The 15,153-nt window shown below is 42.8% G+C and overlaps 1 protein-coding gene across 11 annotated transcripts in view; it reads right to left on the reverse strand.

Annotated features, from left to right (window-relative positions):
• Window positions 1-9,415, reverse strand: part of HDAC9 (histone deacetylase 9) — a 667,984-nt gene extending 658,569 nt beyond the window's left edge. For 10 of the 11 annotated variants that reach the window (XM_086397480.1, XM_086397478.1, XM_086397466.1 and 7 more), the window contains exon 1: window positions 9,207-9,345. The gene's annotated coding sequence lies outside the window, so the exon portion shown is untranslated. Of the gene's footprint in view, window positions 1-9,206 lie in introns of all 11 variants that reach the window. The other variant, XM_086397464.1, reaches the window with a different exon arrangement.
• Between the last annotated feature and the right edge of the window lie 5,738 nt (window positions 9,416-15,153).

The raw sequence follows: 15,153 nt of genomic DNA on the forward strand, positions 1-15,153 counted from the left end.
GCAGCCTACCAGGCTCCTCCGTCCATGGGATTTTCCAGGCAAGAGTATTGGACTGGGGTGCCATTGCCTTCTCCGCCTACATACATAAGTGAAATGTTTAATAAGGATAACCTAGGTTAACACTGGGCTTACCAGGTAACTCAGCTGGTAAAGAATCCACCTGCAATCCAGGACACCCCAGTTCAATTCCTGGGTCAGGAAGTTCCCCTGGAGAAAGGATAGTCTTCCCACTTCAGTATTCTTGGGTTTTCCTCATGGCTCAGATGGTAAAGAATCCACATGCAATTCAGGAGACCTGGGTTCGATCCCGGGGTTGGGAAGATCCCCTGGAGGAGAGCATGGCAACCCACTCCAGTATTCTTGCCTGGAGAATCCCCATGGACATGGTGGGAGAGGAGCATGGCAGGCAACAGTCCACAAAGAGTCAGACACAGCTGAGCAACTAAGCACAGCACAGCACAGATTCACACTATTCAGACCAGTCAGCTTTGCTACCACTCATCCTATGGTGTCTTATTTAAAGAGAGTGCTCATTAAGAAACCAACCCTTCTCTTCTCTCCTTTATATCTCGATGTGGAAGGCCTTGGACCTCTCTCTAGTGAGCCACAGAGGAATTGAAATCACAAATACGTATTTAAATCGTTCCATATATTAAATATACTACCATATTTCAAGGGCTTCCCTGATAGCTCAGTTGGTAAAGAATCTGCCTGCAATGCAGAAGACCCCAGTTCGATTCCTGGGTCAGGAAGATCCACTGGTGAAGGGATAGGCTACCCACTCCAGCATTCTTGGGCTTCTCTTGTGGCTCAGATGGTAAAGAATCCACCTGCAATGCAGGAGACCTGGGTTCAATCCCTGGGTTGGGAAGATCTCCTGGAGAAGGGAAAAGCTACCCACTCCAGTACTCTGGCCTGGAGAATTCCATGGACTGTAGAGTCCATGGGGTCACAAAGAGCTGGACACAATTGAATGACTCTCACACACCATATTTCAAAAGTACAAAGATGCTGTCCTGAGTAATAAAAGGCCAATTTTGTAAAGACTTTACTCATATGGTAGCCTTTTTTTTATTATGGATTTTCTTAATCAAATTGATACTAAAATTCAACTTGTAAGCCTGTGTGAACCACTGTCATAGTCCTAAATTACTGCAGGACTCAGAGAAGAACGAGATCACCGTGAGCTGCCGAAATCAAGAGGAAGCATCACAAAAGAAGAAGGACATAAGTTGGGCCCAGAGAAAAAGGAAAGCAGAAAAGGGGCAGTTTCTTAAGTAAAACCACAGAGGAGGAAAGTGTGAGTTAGGTAAGAGATGGATATGGTAGTTCTGGGAGTAGTAGGTTCAAAAAACACACTGCAAATGCTTGGCTAACAGAAATCTCTACTACAGAGTTCTCTTAACTGCAAGGGGCAGAAATTCAATTTAAGAAATCAATTTATTGCTCATATAACATAATCCCAGAAAAATCAGTGATAAAACAGCCTTGAGAATTCATGGGTGCAGGAACTGAAAAACTGTAATGCTCTTACTACTTGCTCCCTACCCACCACGTGCATGCATACACGTACTCACGCACTCACACATGCATACACGCACATCTTTTCTTTACAGGTTGATTTATTCTCTCAAGCTGTCTTTCCCATCATCTAAAATCTAAACCACTTGGTAGCTCCAAGCTTAAGGCTTAAATCCTTAAAGGTGTAAGGCAGGGAGTGGCAAGAGTTAAAAATGGAAAGATAATAAAGCTAGGCTAGGTCCAGTCTCTGAAAGAACCTAGGTGTCACACTAAGGAGCTTTGGCTTTTAGAGTCAAATCTAGCCTAAGCTCAGTCAGAAATCTAAAACCTGTGTGAAGAAATGTATTTATTTAAAAAATTCCTGAGCTGTAGCTTGCTCTAAGTTACTGCAGTCACCCATAATCAGGCTGAATGGCTCACAATTTCCCTGTTTGAGAACAGTCCTACTCCAGAAGGGCAGACACCTGGGCCACGATGGTACCATCCCAATACCCTACCTACCTGCCACAGATAAATGGTTCATAGGTATACACCTTACCTAAATCAGAGTGCAGTTCAGGGACACTCAGTTTTAAATATTTACATTTTGATTCAAATACCCAGGGAAATCTTAAAGGAAATATTCAAATACCCAGGAAATCTTCCTCAATCCATGCTGGGACACAGGGTACAACTTTGTAAAATTAACAGAATACAGATGAGTCCCACACTGAGCTTGTATTTTGCAATAGAGCAGCAAGGGGATCTGGGCCAATGATTCCGATCAATGGAACTGGATCCATTTAAAGAAGAGATTTAAGTACATAAAACAGAAGGGGAAAAAAGTAGAATATCTATGAATAGAATTCAGAGGCACCACAGAGTAGAAAGGGGAACTGAGTAACAGAAGAACAAAGGAGGAATGTCTCAATAGACTTTTCAAGTAGATCAAAACGGTGGCATCTACTGAAAAAGCTATAGAAAGAACCTTATGACCAAAAAGGCAATGAGAATTCATAGTTTCCTGATTGAATTTAACAGGAGAAATCTACATAGAGGAGAGAAAGGAGACACAGAGTTTTTGATTTCTGCCAAAACGATAAGTAGAAATAAAAATACAGAGACTCCACTCCACATTCTTACTTTTTTTTTTTCAAATTCTTACTTTTTATATGGAAGGGATACGGATAATCTGTACTTCCTGCTGGGAAAATAAAAGAATGCATGATGCAGCACACTCTCTCACTCCTCTCTCTAACTCTCATCTTCCAGTACCCAGCTCTCTCAAGATGAATGAAGGAATCCAAGAGCAACTGTAGTGCTGACATTCATTTCAATGGAAAAAAAAAAAAAAAGCTTTTGCCCTGGAAACTTCGCTTCCTGCATGTAAGTATGGGATGTATATTACAAGACTATGGGTTTTGAAATCAGACCTACATTCAAACCCTAGTTCCACTCCTATCTAAATGACTATTAGCATTTCACCTTTCAAAGCCTCCATTTATTTGGGGAGAGAGGAAGGAAGAAAGAGGAGGTGGAACTAGGGAAACTCGAACTCAGTTGCTAGAGATGAGAGGAAGATTAGATAAAATCATTCCTGCAAAGAGTCTGGACATTAGTTATGCTCAACTGACCCCCATTCCCCTAAACAATGCCCCACAGTCACTGGGCCACATATGTACAGTGGACCTAAGAGGGTCTCTACCCTCTAAGATAAAAGGAGACCACGTTGTGGGACTCCAAATCACAGGGTTGGTTCCCTGTAAGGATTTGTGGACACAGTCCCTTAAAAATCTTTCCCATGTGGAATACATTGGAGACTAATTAATTCCTAGACTAACATTCACACCAGTAATTCAGACTCCTTCCTTATAACCACTCCTAAATGAGGCCTCTCCACCACCATTCTCCTAAATCCCAAAAGAGTTTTCTTTCTAAAGAGTTGCATAGCTCTAGCTACTCTACAGTTCAATCCCATCTCCAGATGGTCATCATGCCTACCTTGGTCAAAAACTTCATCATTTCCTTAAGCAGTCATTTGCTCATAATATTTCTCCTTCCTTCTGTAGCAGTGAATACATCATTCTTTCTGGCCATAAACAACTGAACGCCACTATTGTATATGGTGTATCCTCTCTTAAGAAAGAGTCCACCTTCCCCTCTAGAAGTTGGTGTGCCAACACTGATGGAATCAGTTCTTCAGAGTGATTCTGAGCACCTTTCTGACTAAGTGGCTTCTAAGCCAGGTCTGCTGTCCAGCCCAGAGATTCTGCGAACTAGTCAATGCAGTGGAGATATGCCAAGGCAACCTCCAATGAGTCATGTCCTTGTATAGTTCCCTCCCCTTAAGTTTGGGTAGAACACGTGCCTTGCTTCTAATAAATAAAAGATGGCAAAGGTGATGGATGTCACTCTTGATTAGATTGTTATATGAAAAGGTGATGTCACGTTACTCCCATAGCGTATGGGAGCAAAAGACTCTTTCTAATCGGCTTTGAATAGCAGATGCCATGCTGTTAGAGGGTCACTCATGCCTGTGAGAGAGTCACATGGCAAAGAACAGCAGGCAGGCTCTAGGAGCTGGGAGTGGTCTCTGATAGCCAACAAGAAAATGGAGACCTCAGTCCTACAATCACAAGGATATGAATTTTACCAACAACCTAAGAAAGCTTGGAAGCAGGTCCTTCCCCAGTGAATCTCTCATAACACAGCAGCACTGACAAACACCTGGTGAGATCCCTGAACAGAGGATCCAGTTGAGCCACGTGTGAACTCCTGAGCAATGAAACTGAGATCGTAAGAATGCATTTTTTAAGCTTCTAAATTTGTAGTAATGTGTTACAAAGCAATAGAAAACAAACTGAGTCAATAACGTCTACTAAGTTTATGTAGTACCTAAAGTAACTAAAGTTAATTTCGATGATTTGCTACCAAATATCTTCAGTGATATTTGAGTGATTTGAATCTTATTGTTCTTCTAGTGGCCAATTCAAATTCCACTCATCACTATTCCATTCAAACTATACTAGTCTACACCCATCTTCTTACCACAGATTCTGTAGAAACGCAAAGAACATATCATTTCCAGTAACCTCGACTTTTCTCAATCTCACCATCAGTCTATACTCTCTCTGGTGCAGCAAAGAATATGAAGAATGGGAGTTTCTTCTTTGGGTGTTCTAAACAGAATTAATTATAGTAAACAGCAAGTCACCCTTGAATAGTCACTTCTTTTTCAATATTTCACATTTTAAAATGATTTTAATGAGCTCTCATAAAACATACATTTGGGGGAAAGAACAGTTTTGTGTATACACATACACACAAGCACACATATATTAACCTAATACAGTAGAGAACTCCTGGTACCATCTGCTTATTCAAAAATACTGGAAGTACTTTCATCAAATACATGAGAGCTTGTGTAAGATTACATATTATCAATACAAAAGTCTATGAAATTGCAAAGATTTCTTCTGCATCCTGGATAATGTATTCCACTTTTAAATCTAATAATTTGATATCAAAAGTCTATCACCTTGGCTCTTACAAATCATGTGGGCAATTATTCCCAAAAATTCTGGTGAAATTTGAAGGAGAGGTTTTCTGGGAGCATGAAGAAAAAGTCATAAAAGTATTAATACCTTCCCTACAGAAGAACAAATTGCTATCCTTTTTCTTTTTTTATATATATATATATTTTTTTTTATTTTATTTTATTTTTAAACTTTACAATATTGTATTGGTTTTGCCAAATATCTAAATGAATCCGCCACAGGTATACACGTGTTCCCCATCCTGAACCCTCCTCCCTCCTCCCTCCCGATACCATCCCCCTTTCTTTTTGTTGATTTATCAAGAAAAGAGGTCTACACAGAAAGAAATGACTAAATAACTGCATAAACTCTCTATTTAAAGAAGCAGAGCTAATATAAGAAAGTGGGTGTCCTAACACCCCAAACAACATGTACCTTAATTGATACTAGCTGCTTATATAGTGGACTTCCATTACTGTTCTCTGTCAATACTCTCTTCAAAAATCACATTCTGAGTTCTCTCACCAGTGAGCCTGATGATCCTCAAGCTTAACAACTATGCTGATAAACTTCAAAGCAGCTCTGATCAATAAAAGGGCAGCATGCAGTTGATAAGGGGGCAAAGGGATGTGTGGGATATGGACTGACTGCAAGAATGGACACCCCTCAGAGGTGGGCATAACTGATTTAAAACCAGTTACTAGAGTCATGGTTCTCCCCAACCAGCAGGCGAAATAGGACTATATTGACTGGCATAAAATCTACCCGCACATCTACCAAGTTCAGCGTTTTAAACATCTAGGAAAGTTTGGGGCTTCCCTGGCAGTCCAGTGGTTAAGACTCCACACTTCCATTGCAGGGGGTACAGGTTTGATCCCTCATCTTGTAAATTCAGTATGCTCTGAGGTGGAGCCAAAAAAAAAAAAAAGCAGGTTTATGTAAACATCTAGGAAAGTTTAATTTATGGAAATGTCATAACATAGCCATGGGAGCAGCTTGCCATTGTGAACAGGATACAGGAAATATAGATGTTATCCTCAGCTTCACACTGATTCACTGGTGTGTGACCTTGGGTCTATCAGTGTACCTGCTGCCTCCTTCTAAAAATGAGAACGATGTATCTTCCTACCTATGTCTCAAATGTTTTGAAGAATCACCAGAAAAGGTAACAGTTATAATCACAAGCTAGGAAACAACAGTATGTATCTGTGGATACCTGCAATAAAAATTAAATATGAGGTCTTTGTTGAAAGGAAAGGGTTTCAAACAATAAAAGCTCCCACTAACTTAATACTCATATAAATTACATTTTTAAAACATTCTATGGAAGCAAAAATAAAAAGCCATATTTGGATGTAATAACAAAAAATGTCCATGACTACAATATTTCACTAATGAGAAGGTACAGATGCTACATACAGAAGGATTTTATGATGTCCATATGCTTCTCAAATGACTCTCCTTGTTAGCTACTTCTCCGTATCGCTATTTAAGAATAACCTACACCTTCCCCACTGAGCAAGTGTAAATTACAATATAATATGTTGTAATATTTAAACAAATTCAAAATAGAAGTAATGCTAATAAAAAGAAATGAAAACTTTGCAACCCTAAAACAACCTTCAACACAGAGGTTAATATAAATGTGAACTATGTATATCATTTAAACTAGTTAATTAAAAAGGTTATCTGGTCAGTTACCTTCATAATTTAAAACTCCTTAAAACCCAAATATTATCCAAATACATGACAAATATACACAATAAGTATTTACAGATGGTGCCAGTAACTTCACAAAGCAACTCTACTATAATAATGAGCATAAAACAATTACGACAGTCTGCAACAATTTATAAAATAACCTTTTTAATTTCGGAAGAGCCTTTCTTATTTTTACAGAAGACAGCCGTTTAATACGCCATTCTCCAGCCAGAGTTATTTGGTCTGATTTTTCCAATAAAGACCAGACCAATAGGCTGCATCAATTGCAGAAGGAGAGAAACAAGAAGACTGAAGGAAGAAAAGAGAAGCAAAACCCCACCCCCCTCCTAACCTTAAACTGGTACTTAGCTTAAAACTCTCAACTTCCTTCTGCACAACCATGTATGCATCTAACGGTGTCCAATCTGTAGCGGGGATGACCGATTCAGGAAGAGAGAGGGGAAAGCATCTCTCCCTCTACCTGGCAGGCTGATATCAAAAGTCAGATTCAGGATTCCTACTCTATATGCACCTGTTTGAGACTGAAACACACATGAAAACATTCACTTTTTCCCCACACAGAAAATAACATATCCCAAGAAAATGCTTCTCTTCTTGAGATTTGCCTCATTCAAACAAAATGGATGAAAATAAATTACAAGAAAACTTTACAACTGCAAAATTATTGTCCTTTTGAAAATATAATATTCTTATTAAACATTTTAAATACAAATGCCTTCCAAAAAAAACAAAAACAAATGCTTTCCAGAAGGCATGTCAGTGATTTGATGTTTGAGTAATTAAATTGATCCAAACTGGAACAGTGGTTTAAAAGGAAAAGAAGGACTAATTATCTGTGGTAAAAAGCAAATATCACAATAATTTCCATAATAAACATCCAAAGTACCAAAGAGTAGTTCAAAAGATATCCCTTCCAAACATAATAATTTTAATTGTCCTCATTTACCAACTGCAACTTATTCTGTGCTGTTATTAATTATGGGATTTAAAAGATTTCTAGAACATCAGAAAATAACATCCAGACCTTTTCAGATGTCTAAGGATTTTCTTTCCAAATAATTTATTTTTCTTTAATATAGATTCTCTATGTACCTATTCCCTTTTCCTAGATGTCAATAACTGCCAGATTTGAAAACATAATTGTATTCCAAATACCTGTAATTCCTAAATCTTACCTTTATGATAAATCTCAGCACTTCAAGAATATTTGTTGAATAAGCATTGTTATGCCACTTGGGGAGAAAAAAAAAATTAACTCTTCATTTTCTTTTCCAGTTAAACTTTTAAAGCCCTTCTTACCTCACTCCCACATTTTACATATACCCATGCATTACTACACACAACACAGACATACGATGGGGTCTGTGTAGATATTTCATTTCTCACAGATTTCAAAATGTTACAGTTACTTAATCTAAAAGTTCCGTTCAGGAGATTATACACACCTCCCCGGCAGGGGAAACAAACACGAAGGATCTTCCGGAAATTGGAGCATGGGAGACTCTGCGGAATCTGCAGTTCCACAGCCCGGGAACCGCGTCCTCGGCTCCCACAGCCCCTCTCCTCTCCCCCGTCCCGCTCCGGTCCCCGCGCCCAGGCCTCTGACCCCGGACCGCTCACTGCAGACCAGGGAACAACCTCCCAAGCCGGACCACCGCCGCCCGCTCGGCACTCGGGGAGCGCCCCTGTCCCTCCTCGGCTCCCTCAGGTCCCCGTGTGACACCCTCAGGTGGCGTTTAATTAACCAGTTTACCTCGGGAAGTTAACGATTCATCACTCTCCTTCCACTAGCCAAGCAACAGCTTTATCTCCCATGCCCCAGGCTCCAGAACTTTTCTTAAACACAGAATTCAGATGTATGGACTTGGAACTGAGGTCCCCCATGAAACGTCAAAGGTACCCCCACTAAGTGTTGCTCCCCTCAAGCAACACGTTGGCAGTACAAACTTTTCATTCATAACTCGACTCCAGCATCCACTGGGGGGAGGGGGTGTGTCGGGGTAGGGGTGGGGGGCATGAACCCTCGCCTCAGACTAGCAAATGTCAAGGTCTGCATCACCTGGCCCCGAACTTGTGACAAAGGCGCCCTTAAACTCACCAACCTCCGGGCTGCGAGATGCCAGGCAAGCTGTGTCGGGGTCCCGACTGGGATTCTGTTAACCTGGGGAGCCCCAGCCAGGAATCCAGCGGAGCATCCGGAGGACGCTCGGCCCCCGTTCCCAGGGCTTTCCCCGGGCACCAGCCGGCGACCAGGCTGTGGTGCCACTCACCTCCGCCCGCTCCCGCTAGGGCTATCGCGCCCTCCTTCGCCCCGCTCCGACGACCCCCTAACTTCTCCCCCTTCGCCCAACAGCCATCGTTCGCGGAGAAGAGAATGGCGAAGCAGAAGCAAAGGGGTGACTGAAAGTTGACTCAGGGACCGCCGCTGCTCCGCCAGCAGGGACTTACCGGCCGCGACAGGCGCCTGAGGAGGAGACGGCGGCGAGGGCGGCGGGCGCGGCGGGGCGGGCTGGGTGCGCGGGGTGCGCGGGGTGCGCGCTATGCGATGTGCGGGATGCGCCGCCGCCGCCGCCGCGGCCACCGCGGCGCGGGGTTGGGGGCTGGTTTGGGAGGGCGGCCGCGCGGCTGCGAGCTGTGAGCAGAGCCGGTGGGGGCGCGCGGAGGATTGGCTAAAAATAGCAACTCTCTGGGAGGGGGTGGGGGGGCGGAGGTGGGAGGGAGACTGGGAGGCCGGGCCGGGAGCCCCGGCGCGGCGGAGGCTGGGCGGAGCCGGGTGGGAAGAGAGGCTGGACCCGCAGCACGAGCGCGGACCCAAGCACTGGAGAGTCGGAAGGCCCGGGCGCGGGGCAGCGCGGGGTGCGGGGACACCTGGCCGCGCGGCCGAGACCCGGGAAGGACGCGGAAGGGACTGGGGAACCCAGGGAGCCGCCTGGAATCGAGCGGCGGGGAACTCCCGGCCGGACCGGCGATTGTTTCCCGGGGAAGGACGGGGCGCCTGAGACAACCCGGGATTTCTGAAGCGAAACACGCCCACGCGCGACGCAAGGTGCTGGCCGGGCGGCCGGGGCTCTGGTTCCTCGTGCCGGGCCCCTGGGCTGCCCGCGGCCGGGCCGAGGACGGTGAGGCGAAGGCGCCAGCCTCTCAGGTGCGCGCAGCGCCGTGTCGGAGGCTCCACAGCTCCCAGACTTCTTTTTGAGAGAAGAGAGCTCTGTGGGGCGGTACCTGGAGCGTCCCTAGAGATGCTTGGAGTTTAAAGGATCATTCAAGGGAATTTTCCATTTGGGGTTTTAATGACCAAATGGGAAACGTGAGGAAATATGGTGACTGCTACTGGGAACATAAATTAGGTTTGTGGCGTCTTAAGACTGAACAGAGCGCTGTCCTCTCTGAAACCAACGAAAGAGAAGGGAGGTAGAGTTAGTAGGTCCGAGAACTGAAGAGGTGATCCCCTTCAGCGGTTAGTATAAGTTCATTTTGTGGACTTTTTTTTTTAACTTCTATAACCTATTCCATATTATAGTATCACTAATACTTACAGAATCCTTTAAACCGTAGAACGCTTAAAAGGTTTTTTTAAATGTAATCCTAAACATACTTCTCATAAGTTAATATGTCATCATTCGAAAAGCATAATGTTTATGGTGTAAGCTATTAATAATTTGACCCTAACACAAATTAAATCTAGTGTTTTTACATATACATGTGTGGTTTCTTCTATGGCATCTCAAACACGGACTCAAATCCATGAGCTGACTCCTGATTAGGATGTAAAGAACAAGAGAGACATAACCAAGTGCCCTCATTTTCAGAAGGAAAACTGGATTCAGAAGAGTGATGTGATTTGACCAGGGTCTCTGAGTTAGTGCCAGGGTTCAGTTTAATCCCTAAGATTAAAGCTTAACTATCAATGCTGTCAGATCTGATCAGTCGCTCAGTCCTGTCGACTCTTTGCAACCCCATGAATCGCAGCATGCCGGGCCTCCCCGTCCATCACCAACTCCCTAATGCTGTATGGAGAAGGAAATGGCAACCCACTCCACTACTCTTGCCTGGAAAATCCCATGGACAGAGAAGCCTACAGTCCATGGGGTTGCAAAGAGTCGGACACGACTGAGCGACTTCACTTTCACTTTCACCAATGCTGTAAGACTAGTATAATTTTGAGAAAGTTCATGGTATGGTGCCTGTAATTTGACTTAAAATAGCTCAGCATTCATAGAAGAATGAAGGTATTCTGTGATTAGATTTAACCCTCACTTTGCACTAATCGAGAATTCACATTCCAAGCGTGGTCAGTTCAGTTCCAGTTCAGTTCTGTGGCTCAGTCACGTCCAACTCTTTGCGACCCCGTGGACTGCACAACGCCACGCTTCTCTGTCCATCACCATCTCCCAGAGCGTGCTCAAACTCATGTCCATTGAGTCGGTGATGCCATCCAACCATCTCATCCTCTGTCGTCCCCTTCTCCTCCCTCCTTCAATCTTTCCCAGCATCAGGGTCTTTTCCAATGAGTCAGTTCTTCCCATCAGGTGACCACTACCTTTAAATTAAAAGGTCACATTCCTAAAGGGCCTTTGGTGCTAGAGCTTCATCTAGCTTAAGTTTCTGTCTACACTAGGAAATGAATTGATTAGGAAGATGAATCTTGTAATGGGTTTTCAGTGGTGAAATATGTTGTGCTGACAAATATAAACTCCTCATTCCTGCATGAGTTAAGTACAAGCAGGTATAAACATCTAGTGACTTTCCACCCTTTACTTTCTAAAACGGAGCTCCTTCTGAAATGGTCATGTGTCCAACCATTTTTTTTTTTTAAGATTTTTTGTTTGCCTACTGACTCAAAAGGAAACAATTTTCCCTCTGTTATCTCTCAAGAAAAACTTTCTCCATGGGAAGTCATTTTTGCAGTACCAAAAACACCTTTTCTGAAGCACAGAAGAAGACATATTGCTGGGATTTCACTAGATATTTATGTAATAAAGGTGTGTCTGGCCAAACTGAACTTCTTTTTACCTTTTAGGGAAATGGTACAGGCCTTGTTATTGTTTACTTATCTCTAACTTTTTATGTCTACCTCAACTAGGTCATTTTACAACAAGGAGCTGAATTCTTTGTCATTCTCTTAGATATTTGAATGCCACCTTTGAGCAAAGTACTTGCTAGGTGCTACTGGAGATTCAAATATTCAAAAGATATGGTTTAATAGAAAAGTTTCTTTTAAAAGTCCTGATGGCATTCTCACAGGTCTCTGTTCCAACCTAAATTATAGCATTTATGACACTTTTTTTTTTTTTCTAGTTTTACTCTCTCCTCAACTGAGCAGGGGTCACACAAGTTCAGTTCAGTTCAGTTCAGTCGCTCAGTCATGTCCCACGCTTTGTGACACCATGAATTGCAGCACACCAGGCCTCCCTGTCCATCACCAACTCCCGGAGTTCACTCAGACTCATTTCCATCAAGTCGGTGATGCCATCCAGCCATCTCATCCTCTGTCATCCCCTTCTCCTCCTGCCCCCAATCCCTCCCAGCATCAGAGTCTTTTCCAATGAGTCAATTCTTCGCATGAGGTGGCAAAAGGACTGGAGTTTCAGCTTTAGCATCATTCCTTCCAAAGAACATCCAGGACCGATCTCCTTTAGGATGGACTGGTTGGATCTCCTTGCAGTCCAAGAGACTCTCAAGAGTCTTCTCCAACACCACACTTCAAAACCATCAATTCTTCAGTGCTCAGCTTTCTTCACAGTCCAACTCTCACATCCATACATGACCACTGGAAAAACCATAGCCTTGACCAGATGGACTTTTGTTGGCAAAGTAATGTCTCTGCTTTTGAATATGCTATCTAGGTTGGTCATAACTTTCCTTCCAAGGAGTAAGCATCTTTTAATTTCATGGCTGCAGTCACCATCTGCAGTGATTTTGGAGCCCCCCAAAATAAAGTCAGCCACTGTTTCCACTGTTTCCCCATCTATTTCCCATGAAGTGATGGGACCGGATGCCATGATCTTCGTTTTCTGAATGTTGAGCTTTAAGCCAACTTTTTCACTCTCCACTTTCACTTTCATCAAGAGGCTTTTTAGTTCCTCTTCACTTTCTGCCATAAGGGTGATGTCATCTGCATATCTGAGGTTATTGATATTTCTCCCAGCAATCTTGATTCCAGCTTGTGCTTCCTCCAGCCCAGCATTTCTCATGATGTACTCTGCATATAAGTTAAATAAGCAGGGTGACAAAATACAGCCTTGACGTACTCCTTTTCCTATTTGGAACCAGTCTGTTGTTCCATGTCCAGTTCTAACTGGTTGCTTCCTGACCTGCATATAGGTTTCTCAAGAGGCAGGTCAGGTGGTCTGGTATTCCCATCTCTTTCAGAATTTTCCACAGTTTATTGTGATCCACACAGTCAAAGGCTTTGGCATAGTCTATAAAGCAGAAATAGATGTTTTTCTGGAACTCTCTTGCTTTTTCCATGATCCAGCGGATGTTGGCAATTAGATCTCTGGTTCCTCACCTTTTCTAAAGCCAGCTTGAACATCTGGAAGTTCACAGTTCACATATTGCTGAAGCCTGGCTTGGAGAATTTTGAGCATTACTTTACTAGCGTGTGAGATGAGTGCAATTGTGCGGCAGTTTGAGCATTCTTTGGCATTGCCTTTCTTTGGGATTGGAATGAAAACTGACCTTTTCCAGTCCTGTGGCCACTGCTGAGTTTTCCAAATTTGCTGGCATATTGAGTGCAGCACTTTCACAGCATCATCTTTCAGCATTTCAAATAGCTCACCTGGAATTCTATCACCTCCACTAGCTTTGTTCGTAGTGATGCTTTCTAAGGCCCACTTGACTTGCATTCCAGGATGTCTGGCTCAAGGTGAGTGATCACACCATCATGAAGATCTTTTTTGTACAGTTCTGTGTATTCTTGCCACCTCTTCTTAATATCTTCTGCTTCTGTTAGGTCCATACCATTTCTGTCCTTTACTTAACCAATCTTTGCATGAAATGTTCCCTTGATATCTCTAATTTTCTTGAAGAGATCTCTAGTCTTTCCCATTCTGTTGTTTTCCTCTATTTCTTTGCATTGATTGCTGAGGAAGGCTTTCTTATCTCTTCTTGCTATTCTTTGGAACTCTGCATTCAGATGCTTATATCTTTCCTTTTCTCCTTTGCTTTTCGCTTCTCTTCTTTTCACAACTATTTGTAAGGCCTCCCCAGACAGCCATTTTGCTTTTTTGCATTTCTTTTCCATGGGGATGGTCTTGATCCCTGTCTCCTGTACAACGTCACAAACCTCCATCCATAGCTCTTCAGGCATTCTGTCTATCAGATCTAATCCCTTGAATCTACTTCTCACTTCCACTGTATAATTGTAAGGGATTTGATTTAGGTCATACCTGAATGGTCTAGTGGTTTTCCCTACTTTCTTCAATTTAAGTGTGAATTTGGCAATAAGGAGTTCATGATCTGAGCCACAGTCAGCTCCTGGTCTTGTTTTTGCTGACTATATAGAGCTTCTCCATCTTTGGCTGCAAAGAATATAATCAATCTGATTTCAGTGTTGACCATCTGGTGATGTCCATGTGTAGAGTCTTCTCTTGTGTTGTTGGAAGAGGGTGTTTGCTATGACCAGTGCATTCTCTTGGCAAAACTCTATTAGTCTTTGCCCTGCTTCATTCTGTACTACCAAGGCCAAATTTGCCTGTTACTCCAGGTGTTTCTTGACTTCCTACTTTTGCATTCCAGTGCCCTATAATGAAAAGGACATCTTTTTTAGGTGTTAGTTCTAAAAGGTCTTGTAGGTCTTCATAGAACCGTTCAACTTCTGCTTCTTCCTTGGTCACACAAGAGTCAGATACAATTGAGCAACAGCATGTTCACACAACTGAACAGTCGGAGAACATAGATACCTCATTCATATTTTTTGTAATTTTTTAAACAGGCTACATTTTAGAGAAATTTAGAAGATAATGTAGAGAGTTTTCATATATTACCCCACATACACACTTAATTTTTCTGTTACTAACATCTTACATTAGTACTGTATTCTTGTTACGATTAGTGAACTAATGTGTGTCTGTTAGTCACAAATGTGTCCAACTGTTTGCGCCCCCATGAACTGCAGCCTACTAGTGTTGATACATTATTATTAACTGGAATCCATAGCTTATTCATATTTCCCTAGGTGTTTACCTAATGTCTGTATTTTGTTTGAGGATTCTATAAAGGATTCCACCTTCTATTTAGCGATCATGTCTTCTCAGGCTCCTCTTGGCTGTGACAGTTTCTCAGACTTCCCTTGTTTCTCATGACAGTGACAGTTTTCAAGAATAATGATCAAGTATATTGCAGGGTGCCCCACTTTTATAATTTGTCTTAACGTTTTTCTCATGATGCAACT

Source organism: Bos grunniens, chromosome 4 (assembly GCF_055505025.1).
Source record: "Bos grunniens cultivar Pamir isolate PY7600 chromosome 4, Bosgru_T2T1.0, whole genome shotgun sequence".
Lineage (NCBI taxonomy): Eukaryota > Metazoa > Chordata > Mammalia > Artiodactyla > Bovidae > Bos > Bos grunniens.